We start from the raw sequence: 12,137 nt of genomic DNA on the forward strand, positions 1-12,137 counted from the left end.
ATGGATGGTAAGTACTTCTTCAACGACAGAGGTACTTTGTGGATCATAATAGTCCTGAAATATGGCCCCAACCAAGTGTGAACATTTTAGGATAGATAAAGATATATTTCTTTTCTAACACTGAAATTTTATTTTCCTTCTCTCTTTCTGTCTCTAAATCAGGACTGGAAATGCTTTCAGAAAGTTAAACCCCTACAAAACAAAGAGAGCTTTTCTGTATAAGTAGGTAATAATAAATTTTTAGTGCTAACTGCGGTCGACATATGGTCTCACTCATGTAGGGAGACTGCTGGACAAGTGGCAGAGCAATGTTACATGATGCTAAACTGCCTAGGTAGAAATTTCCCCTCCCTGGCCTACAGGGGAAATAGAAATGGAATAAGAAATGAAAGGCTGCATACCCCTGAGCAGTGAGATTACACTGTGATACAGTTATCAGAACTCAGAAAGCATGCTGCTAATGTACTAGCTGATCCTGTGTCTCAGAGATAAAGAAAAGTATAAGGTTAAGGGAATTTGTAGAATGAATAGTGGGAATGACCAATACACAACTGAAAATTTATCACAGTTTATAGAGTGATGTAATCAGATGAAAAGGTATACATGCTAAAGTACTTGGCATAAAATTAAATAGAATTTTAAAAGACAATTCAAATGATATTACCCGGTCACTTGCCATATGTAATAATAGTAACTTGTACTGTTATGAAGTCTATTACACAGAGATATTAGAAGTACATTCACTAATATTAAAAGTGGCTCTCTGCATACTGAAAACATGAATGATTTTAATGCTTTCATTTTTAAAATGCTTTCACTTATTTGTATTTGCTACATTTTAGACAATGAACACACCTAATTTTTATTTTTAATTTTGACCAACTCCCCCAGTTTGCACATGACTGAGAGCTTTTCCAGGATGCAGGACCTCTGGGGGCTAAAACTAGGTAAGTGCTAAGCAAACCAGGATCAGTTGGTAAATCTACTTTTAAAAGAAAAAGTCAGTTTTGTTAAAAATCATTGGTTAAGTAATTTATCAGTATTTTTTTCTTAAAATTAACTTTGGAGTCTAAGTTGAGTGGGAAATACAAACCAGAATTTCCTTTTTCCCTTCCTTGCTTCAAAAAAGACAGCTGGTTTCCTCTTCCTCCTTACCTAGAAATACAAAGCTGATATGGTCCTTTTAATACATCATTCTGCTACCTTTTTTTTTGGCTTCTGCTCTAGTTTACCAAAGGCACTTCGAATTTTGATCAAGAGCACTGTTGAAAATTCTTCAGTTCTAGGAATGACCTCTAGAGCGTCCCATTTATGTGAATTACATATTATAGGGATCTAGGAAGCACATTTGTCAGTATAGTTGGTATGTGCAGGTAGATCTGTACGGATGCTTTATACTGGAGATGGAGGAAATACTTCTCAGGGAATGCACATGTCCTTATTAAGAAATAGTAAGATCTCTTTTTGTTTCATTGAATGCTTGTTAAAAATCTAACCATGGGGGCACCTGGGTGGCTCAGTGGGTTAAGACGCTGCCTTCGGCTCAGGTCATGATCTCAGGGTCCTGGGATCGAGTCCCGCATCGGGCTTTCTGCTCAGCGGGGAGCCTGCTTCCCTCTCTTTCTCTGCCTGCCTCTCTGTCTACTGTGATCTCTGTCAAATAAACAAATAAAATCTTAAAAAAAAAAAATCTAACCATGAACTGCAGTTTTTATAGAAGGAAGCCACTCTACTCTATTTGCGTCCTGTTACCTCCTTCATTTCTTCCCCAGACCCTTCCACCAAATGGTTGATTCTATTGTCAGCTTGGTCTGTGCACTTTTTTGGAAATTGATACTCTAATTCTACCAGAGATTTTTCTACATGTAGATTATTATCCTTTTCATTTTTATAATCTCATATTTGCTTATAGACCAAATTGTGCGATAAGGAATGAAAAAAATGCTCTATAAACAAATTAGACATTATGCTACATAAATCATTTGAGGAAAAATCTAAGTACATATCCCTTATGCCTCTCAAGTATTGCTGAGGCCAGCCAAGTCTAATGATTTAAAGACTTGAGGATCATATTTTGAGATAATCCATTGACTGGCTGAGTGATCTTAGGCAAACCACTTAACCTTTCTTCCCTAAAGTGTGATTATCCACAGAAGGGAGATAATCATTCTTGGCTCATAAATGGTTAGTGAGAATCACATTATTTAATGTACATAAATCATTCAGTGCTAATATTAAAATCCAAAGTTAAAGCAATTATTTGCTGACTGGACAGGGATCTCTAAAGAGATTTTTATGAAAATAAATTACACAGTCAAGTTGAAGTGTTCATCTACTTCTACTAATATTGCTTATAATGGGATTCAAAATCAAATACTTAGGTTGCATTATTTTAAAAACTAAACTCTGACAAAACAGACATTTTTTTCCCCAGTGTCCTTAGCATTCTTATTCTTTATATTTATAGTCTTTAGATATGCTAAACAATTTGGCAGAGGCTTCTGACTAGGAAAAGACAATTTATTTTTAAAGTTTTAGAAAATATGCTCAAACTGGAAGTTCAGGGTATGCATAACCAAGTGAAAGGTTGTAAAAATGTAAACTGTGGGGAGTGGATTGTTCAATCAAGTACTTTTATGTAATTGAATACTACCCAGCTCTTAAACAGGAGTTGCAGAATATTAATTAATGGTATGGAAAGATATTTGTACAGACTAGAAAAAGAGAAAAGGACAATTTGAGTGATACATCATTTTTATAAAAAACATGCATAGAGATAATAACAGGTTGACTTTCACTAATATTAACAGTGGCTACCTCTGCATGCTGAGAATGCAGATGCCTTTTAATTTTTTTTTCCCGCTTATTTGTATTTTCCATATTTTGTACATGGAACATAAAATAATTTTAAGTTTCACCTTGTAAAAGAAAAATTCAGTTTTATAAAAAACAAATTCCATTTTTCTTTAGAAAAAAAGTAAAAATAATTTGATGTTATTTCTGTTTTCCTGGATTCCATGTTTTATTTCCAGGTAGACTACCTTCTTGCTAGGTACGGTGACCCTGGAACAACACAGAGGTTAGAGATAACCCTCTCCCTGCCAAAGGCTGAAACTTGACTAACAGCTTTCTGTTGCTAGAAGTCTTACCATTAACATAAACAGTCAATTATACACATTTTATGTTTTATGTGTTATATACTATATTCTTACAATAAACTAAGCTGGAGAAAAGAAAATGTTATCAAGAAAATCATAAGGAAAGAAAATAATATTTATAGTACTTTACTGTACTTGACAAAAAATATCTGCAAAGTGGACCCACACATTTGAAACCTATGTTGTTCTAGGGTCATCTGCATTGCTTTCTGACAGCCTCTGAAATTTCTGCTTCTAGACATCTTGTGGAAGCCTATTAAACTGTTATCTAAATTTCTTTTTTAATTTTTAATTCTTATTTTTTAAGACATTTTATTTATTCATTTGAGATAAGAAGAGACAGCGGCAGCGAGAGCACAAGCAGGGAGAAAGGGAGAAGCAGAATCCCCATGGAGCTGGGCTCCATCCCAGGACCTGAAGATCATGACCTAAGCCAAAGGCAGAGGTTAACTACCCGAGCCACCTAGGCTTCGTTGTCTAAATTTCTTAATCTTGTTTTCACTTTTAAAGATTTTACTTTTATTTATTTGTCACAGAGACAGAGAGAGAAAGACAGAGAAAGACAGAGAGAGCACAAGCAGGGGGAATGGGAGGTAGAGGAAGAAGCAGGCTCCCCGCTAAGCAAGAAGCCTGATGTGGGACTTGAACCCAGAACCCAGAGATCATGACCTGGGCTGAGGCAGAGGCTTAACTGATTGAGCCACCCAGGTGTCCTTTGTTTTCACTTTATTAAAATGCTTTCTTAATTTCTCTATCCTGTATTTTTCCTAGGCACCAATTTTTTCTTCAGCAGTCTCCAGGATCATTTAGTCTGTCTACTGAGTTTTAAATTTCAGTGAATATGATCTTTTATTCCCGAGATTTTGAATCTTTTTTATAATTTTTTATTTAATTTGTGCCTATTCTTCTTTTATAATTTCTCCTTTAAAATGAACTATTCTTTCACTAATGCTTTCTAGCATCCTAGAAATAAACTTTTTGTCAGACTTTTCCATAAGAAGGATTTTATCTAGAGTGATTCATATTCTACTTGCTGATTTGCTTGGTTCCTTTCTCAATTTTACCACGTGTTCTGATATTGTGTAGTGCAGGCTCATTTTCAGTGAGAAGTATTTTTATTTTTCTCTTTTTCCCCACTTCCATTCTCCTTGTTGTGCCTCTTCTGCAGTCCCTAAGTCTGATTGCCTAATGGGAACCCCACTGATCTTCTGAGGATCTAAACCCAAATCTTGGATAATGTGTACTTCACAGTTCTGTCCTATAGCGATTTGAAGGTATTCACACGTTCAGTCAGAGCTGAAAAGATGCTTGGTACAGTTCTGCTCATGATGTTTTGGTTGCATTCTGTTTTCTTCCTAGGGTGGCAGTTGGCTAAAAATCAGAATCCCAGGTGATAGTCTCTTTTTCTCTGCATGCAGACAGATGGATGGATAGATAGGTAGACACAAATATCACATGTATACTTGAATGAGTAGTTTTAGCTCCTTTATGGGAGCTGAGCTTCCCTGTTTTTAGACCTAGACCTTGGCTGGCCTGCAGTATTAGCTCTTGTTGCTTCGCATTTTTGTCTGTTTCTTGTCTGGTGGGATGTTTATTTTGTTTTTAACCGTGCCTTTATATTTTCAGTTGTGTATTTTAAAATTTTCTATCTTATTGCTATGTGTTTGACACTAAGGAAAAGAGTCCAAGGGTGAGGTTAGATTCATCTTGACTAGAAGTCTATTTTTTTTTATAATAAGAAATGACAACAATAAAGATCAATTTGAGTCCCTTATTTTTGAAGGCTATGTAAATAGAAAGTGATCTTTAATCTGCGAAGGGCAAAATGAAGAAAAATAAGCCATCTGCAGGTTCCTTTATAATTTTGCTTTAAATTTGGAAGGACTAATTTCTTTGGCTTTGTCCGTATCAGGTTGAGTGTGTGTGTGTGTGTGTGTGTGCGCGCGCACTAAAGGCATTTCAATGTATCTGTTCACAATTTGTTTTTCAGTAGCACATTTCAAAAGCACATAAGTAAAGTGGTTTGCTTTCCTTCCAGAGAGAAATAGGAAGTATGGATTTTTTTTCTTCTCTAAGGTACCTATGTTTGATTTGTCAAATCTGGGAGTTGTATGAGTCACTGGCATTACACCATAATGAAATTAAATGCTTTAAAAGGCCCTTGTAGTGCCATGCTGAAGGCTCACAAAACATACCTCATGCATAATTGCAGTAGCTATGGAATTTTGAAGGCATGGTATAGAAGTAACACAACCAAACAGCACCAAATGCTTCTAGGGAATATTGCAAAATTGATGGTAATACTGAATGCTTCCATAGGTGCAAAATATGTTCTTTCCTCTTCTCACTAGGTTGGCTACTAACCAGCAATGATCTAGCTTGTCTATTTGAAATTCTGTACATGATTAACTCTGCTAGTAAGTTTCTTTCTTTCTTTACTTAAATTAGACTTCAAAAATGAATGTAAAAGAATGCATTCTTTATATGGATAACTTGTAATGTAGATAGTAGTTAAATGAATCTCCAAATTAATAACTATTCTGACCAATAATAATCAGCCTAATGTTTACCAAATTTAAGTATTGCTCTGAAGTGAATGGATAGTATTTACATTAAGCTCTAGCTTGGAACTTCCTTTAGAAGAATCTTTCAGGCTACACTTAGGACTGAGAGAGGTTAATGTCAATTGTTAACTCCTGTGATTTAAGTACTCAGCCCAAGGTTACAGTTGAGTTGTTGAGAGTTAGCTCTGCATAAGAATGGCTGAGATGGGAGACTCCTATCAGCAGATGGCAGTAAAGGTACATGGCAGAGATGGAGGCACTGAAAGGCATCTGGTCCCCACAGATAGGATCTAATTGATAGTGTGATTGTTTTAGCTCCCTGTTTGCAACAGGAAAACATGGGAAAATATATTTAAAAGATTATACATCAGGCAGTATGGATGAAACTGTCCAGTGACATACAGCTTTCCTTATCAGTTCATGTATCTAATATGATTGTTATGGCTGTGTGAGCAGATTTAAGAAGATGCTGTTTAAAAGAGTATGATGGTTTCATACAGCTCTATCAACACAGCCATACTGTTTGAGGCTGTTAGTGTGACTCAGCATAATCTATATGTTAAAAGAGTGTAAACAAAAGATCAGGCACAAAAATCACTGTTAGGCCCTTTGTCAAACAAAAGCAGTGTAAACACGCCAAAAGCATCTTGAAGGATCCCTTTTTATTTAGAGCACCAAAGAGCTGGCCAGGCTGGCCATGCAAGCAGCTTGGACAAGAAAAGCTGCATAACCTCTGATGGGTGGCTGTCAATGAGGTCTTCGTGTCCCTAGATGATTGTCATGAGATGGTCACTGGTTTTAGGTTATTTTATTTAGCCTTTCCTCTGACTGGCAGATAGCCCAAATATCTTAATAATCAATTACCATGAAAACCAAGCCATTATCCTGTGAAGCACTGATATTAAAGAAAGTCTGCAATGATGCCTAAAGACCGCTGAAGCAAGAACTTCATTTACACCCTTGATTAACCAGAGCAGTTGTCAAGGGAACACCCAACCAGCTGTCATGAGATATCACAGATATCCCAAAAACTGTGATTTTACTTCTGACTACATTATCCAATTCATGTGCAATGGGACAGACAGCATAATCTACAGATTTCATGGTCTCCTGGTAGCATCTGTAAAAGTATAGGCGGCCAGAATTCCCTTGTTTTCTTTATCCTGTAGAAACATTCACATAATGACTATTACAATTATACAAACTATAATCTGCATCCAGAAATGTTGTGTTTTTTGACCTGACAACCTCTCTGAATGCAATGATAAGAAGCTTCAGTGGTATGCTAGAGAAGGCTAGCAATGACTCAGGAGAGCTGGTTTTGTGCATTCCTTCTCAATTCCACATCTGTGAATTCATGTTGGTAGCTTGAAATTGGCCACAGTGGGAGTATTTATGCCTGGGAATTGGCAAAAGCTACAAATCAATCAATCCCTATCCCACCCTTTTCACTCTAAGATGTGGTTGTAAAACACCAGCACACCACTGAGATTCTTGAATATTACTTAGTAGGATTTAAGCACTAACTTAGAACAAGGGCATTAACTTGCAAAGCTTAGCTTCACTGTTGGCATTTAATTTGGAATTTCAGTAGGAAATCTTTATTCATACTCTATTAGTTCACAGCTCTAGGTTGAATCAATTTACTCTAATGATAAATGGGGGTTTCAAGACTATTACCCCTAAAACCTACACACATATGCAGTTCACAAATACCATGTAGTGTTTAGTTTTACCCTTCAAGTCTAATACTTATTGGCTCAGTTCATTTGTTTTTAGCAATCTTGGGGTGTATTTGTATCCAGTCCAAGGAGTAAACAATCAAACCTCAGGAGTTGAAAATATTGATACCTGATCCTTTCTTTCCACTTCAACACGTAAAACCACATGCACATATATTTTGAGGCACTAAAGTTTCCCATGTTGAAATAGCATTTGAAAAAAATCAATTGGATAATAGATTATTTTACCAAATTTGAACAAAAAACAAATCTGAGGAAATGGGCATGTGGAGAGATTAATTTTTGTTAGGCGACGAGTGAAGCAAAAGGCAAGTTTTTTTTTTTTCCTCAGGAGAAAGTCCTGTGCATCCCTGTCATTTTTTTACAAGTGTTACAGTGAGTGATGGCTGATTCTTATAAAATTGTCTTATGTAAACAATAAATGTATAGTTTTCCCATCTTCTGACTACTATAGTTTTTGCATTATTATTATTATTTATAGCATATGATTGATTTTCCTGGCTGTGTATTTTAACCAAGATTTATTTTACAAAGTATTATTTTAAAAAAATTAAATTTATCATGTTTAATCCAATTAATTAATAATTATAGCTTTTATTAAAAATATAAAGAGAGAGAAGACTGATAGGGATGCAAAGGATTTAAATTTCAGAAGCACTTTCTGAGCCAAAGTTGTAAATATTCTTATCAGTCTAAGTGTAAAACTGCTGTAGTGTGATCTACTGAGCCGTGCCTCAGGATCAATACCTCTTTGGTTTCATATTTCTTTGCCAGCTAGCATACCATCTAAGTGTCCCTTGTCTCAGCTTATTCAATTTTCTCTGGGCAAGTATATCTAGTTCTCATTCTTACATATACTTTTTTCTTTATGGTTTCTAAAATTTTAATGTATGCTGCTTTCCCCTCTAATTGTCCTTCTCATATATCTTTGCCAACCATGGTTTCCCTATCTCTAAAACTTCTGATATGGAGAGTAGAAAAGTACAGTTCTTACCCCAAGCAAACTTTCAATTTGGAGGTAACCAGACAAGTAAAATTTTAGAAATTCAACCAATCTAAAAATAGATGGAATTGATGAATATATGTAATCTAGGCTTAGAGCTTGAAAGAAGCATTACCAGCCCTTCCTCAATTTTGGGTCTATTCCCATGAAAGCACTCCTAATTTAAAGACTGAGAACAGTCTTTAAAAACAAATGTTTTGTTTTTCACCCTATAGAGACAACATATTTCTGGAGTTATATCTGATAAGAAAAATAATTACATTAAGCTTTTGGAAATTTTCCAGAAGACGGTATGTGCAATACTCCAAGTAGATAAAAATCCACATCATTTCATGTGCCAAGTAAAATTGCTGATAGTTAGAAATGGTTGAAAATTTTAGAGTGCTTGATACAAATAGAAAACTAAATTACTGTAAGGCCTGTAAGTTCAAAATGACAAAGAAATTTAATAAGCTCTAAATCTATGACTGGAGTTAATTTTATTTATCTAATCTTGATCCGAAATGATTTAAGGTAGTTATTTTTAAACTCTAATGTCTTATTTTATCTTAAAACATGTACATTTGTTCATGCCAAAATTTGTTCATTATTCTCTTATAGGACTCAGTCTAAGGTAATTTTTTTAAAAGGATTTAATAATTTATTTATTTGACAGAAACAGAGGGAGAGACAGCGAGAGAGGCAACACAAGTGGGGGATGGGGTGGGAGCGGTAGGAGAAGGCTTCCGCTGAGCAGGGATCCCGATGTGGGGCTCAATCCCAGGACCTTGGGATCACGACCTGAGCTGAAGGCAGATGCTTAACGACTGAGCCACCCAGGCACCCCAAGGTAATTTTTAATATAAGATAAAATAGCAAGGAATAGAAGACAAAGGGAACATCTGTGTAGGGAAATAAAGCATAAATGAAATTTGTGTTCAGGAAAATTATCTTAAATCCAACTTAAAATGGATCTATTCATTCAATAGACCAATGAATGAAACCCTATTATGTGAGAAACTGGTAGGTGATGGGGAGATGGAGGTAGAGAAAGTTGTTTTCATAGAGGATAGAGAGGAAAGGCACTGTCATTCTCTGAGAGGTCAATTTTCACTGAAACCAGAGGTACTGGGGCCAGCACACCAGTACTGGCAGTGTAGGTTAGTGTTAATGAGAGCTGACAGATTTGTGCTGTATGTTCAAGGTTCACTGAAACCCAGTTAACAAGTAATGTGGGAAGATTTTACTCAGAGATAAAAACTGGGACCTTCTGACTACCAGCTCATGAGGTAAAAATGAAAGCAGGGAGTTCAAAGAGTGCCTAACTTTGCTGATAACAGGAAACAAACAAAAAGGGAAATTTTTTTTTCTCATCTTTAGCTTTTTTTGCTTTTCTTTGTTGAGTCCCAGTCCAGGGTGTGGTGCTTTTTATCTTATATCTATTCTAAGCAATACTTGACCAATAAGGACACACTGGAATACATCCTTTCAAAGTGATAGAGACCTTCATAGGGTATACATTGTTATCATTAGCAATGGCTTCTTATAATGGTGTTTAATGGAATAATTTGCTTTATTTAGTAAACATTTATGTGGCATTTATTATGGACCAAGCATCATTTTCTTTTCCCCAAGTATTTTACTTTTACTTTTTTTTTTTTTTTTTTTTTTTAAAGTAAGCTCTATGTCCAGTGTGGGGCTTGAACTCAAGATCTGAAGATCAGGAGTTGCCTGCTCTATGGATTAAGCCAGCCAGGCGCTCCTCCCCAAGTGCTTTAAAATATTGAACATCATCTTTCCAATGAGTTAAGCAGAAACAGCCCCCTCCCCCATTTAAAGATTAGGAAATTGAGTACATGAGGTGTTAACTAAGTATTCAAGGTCACACAGTCTCTAAGTGAGAGAGCTGGATTTTGATGTGAAGATGGAGGCAGAGATTGGAGTGAAATCAAGAACAACAAACAATCCCAGAAGTGGCCCAATGGTGGAAGAGGCAAGGAACAAATTTTCCCTCAAGTCCCTGGAGGGAAGGTGGTTTTACTGACACCATGACGTCACAGTTCTGGACTCCAGAATATGAGAAAATAAATTTCTATTGTTTTAGGCCACCAAGTTTATGGCAATTTGGTTATAGCTACAATAAGCATATATAAAGCAGATATTTAAAAATAAGAGGCAAGAATTGAATATTAGCAGTGTTCAATTTTTAAAATGGAATTCAGACAGAAATGAGATTAGAATGTATATATATGAATTACAAGTGGACATCTTATTATGATATACAGATGATCTAACTGATTTGAGTTTAACAAATATCTCAGTGGTGGAGTGGTTACAAAGAAGATCAGAAAGCAATAGTGTATCTTTTTTTAACATTTTCACAGTGTAGTTTAATTTGACAGGGAACATGGAGATAATCAACATAAATCTATTATTAACATCTAAATCTAGTACCTGCATTTATTGTAATTCAAACAGAGTAATAAAAACATTCTAACAGACCTCTGTAAAGTGCAAAGGAGATTATGCTCATTAATTCACTAAACAGTAAGGGGAAACCTGTCATAGTAGTAACTGGAAAAGAAATGGTAAAAAAAATTCAGCAATTTCCATTCCTTTACTGTTGGTACTCTGAAATCTAAAAAATTTCCCTTGATTTGTTTTTTATTACCTTTTGTGGGAAGGGATTTTTTCCTATGATAAAAAGAAACATTAATATCCAAAGGTTTTTATCAATTGCAGATGTTTTGTGACAACAACCAACTTAGTAAACATTTCCGTGGTGGTTAACTTTAACTTTGAATCAGCTCGGAATCCAGTGTTCTATTCAGGAAAATAATACAAATTTTGAAACCATAACTTCTTTAGGCCAGAGAAAGTCCTCAATGGCTTGGTTACAGGTGGGTTATATGGAGGAAGCTTGTCCTTGTCTTCAAAGACTTTCCTGGGAATCCAAATAGTATGTCACACAGAAGTACCTCTGTTACATTGTGAAATGTAAAGGGAAGAACAAAGAAGTGTCCAAAAATGAGTAAACCTTACCATCCTCGTTAAAGGATCTTTAATATTCTCTCTACTCAAAAGCATTTTCTGAATTGAAAAAGGGTTCTCATTGGTCTGTACATCAGCCAGAGCTTAGGATTCCCTGAAGTGACAGTTTTCAAAGAAAAACAAAGGCATTAGATGTAATAGGAATATTAAAACACACAAATGATTGTTTCACGCTGAATGATTATTTAAGTAGAGGGTTATAAGAATCAAGTTATTTTCCTTTTTAGCACTTAGGAGAAAAAAAAATAACCCCATGCCCCCTTTTCTTTCTTCATGGCCTTTTGGCAAAACATCATAATACAACACAGTTCTGTGCACTTTTTACCAGCAGAGTAAAATAATTTAATAAATTTTATAAAGAAAACTTTCTGACATTCAGTTAATAGTCGTATATTTGTAAATGCCAACATGGAACAGGGTAAACCATACTCAGAAACCAGGAATCTTAGTAGGGAGAAAGACTTGAGATGCACAGTCAGTTCTCCTACTTAAAGGAAGACACCTCTTAAAGGCTTTGTAAAGAATAAATTTCAACCTGTGTTTGAATATTTCATTGAAAGAGAGCTCATTATGTCACAATGCCATTCCTTTATTAACAGGTTCTGCCACTGTTTGTATAAAAGTCATTCCTTGGGGTGCC

General features: G+C 35.5%; 1 protein-coding gene and 1 pseudogene across 2 annotated transcripts in view; one reads left to right on the plus strand and one right to left on the minus strand.

Annotated features, from left to right (window-relative positions):
* The window catches only part of EYS (eyes shut homolog), a gene marked incomplete at its 5' end in the record, with an annotated part of 1,535,590 nt that overhangs the window by 210,978 nt on the left and 1,312,475 nt on the right, over positions 1-12,137 (minus strand).
* The window catches only part of LOC309865149 (small ubiquitin-related modifier 2 pseudogene), a 44,759-nt pseudogene continuing 32,622 nt past the window's right edge, over positions 1-12,137 (plus strand). Inside the window, exon 1 of the transcript in view lies at positions 1-7. The product of the transcript in view is annotated as a small ubiquitin-related modifier 2 pseudogene (transcript). The remainder of the gene's footprint in view (positions 8-12,137) is intronic.

The sequence above is a fragment of the Mustela nivalis genome, assembly GCF_964662115.1.
Source record: "Mustela nivalis genome assembly, chromosome: 5".
Lineage (NCBI taxonomy): Eukaryota > Metazoa > Chordata > Mammalia > Carnivora > Mustelidae > Mustela > Mustela nivalis.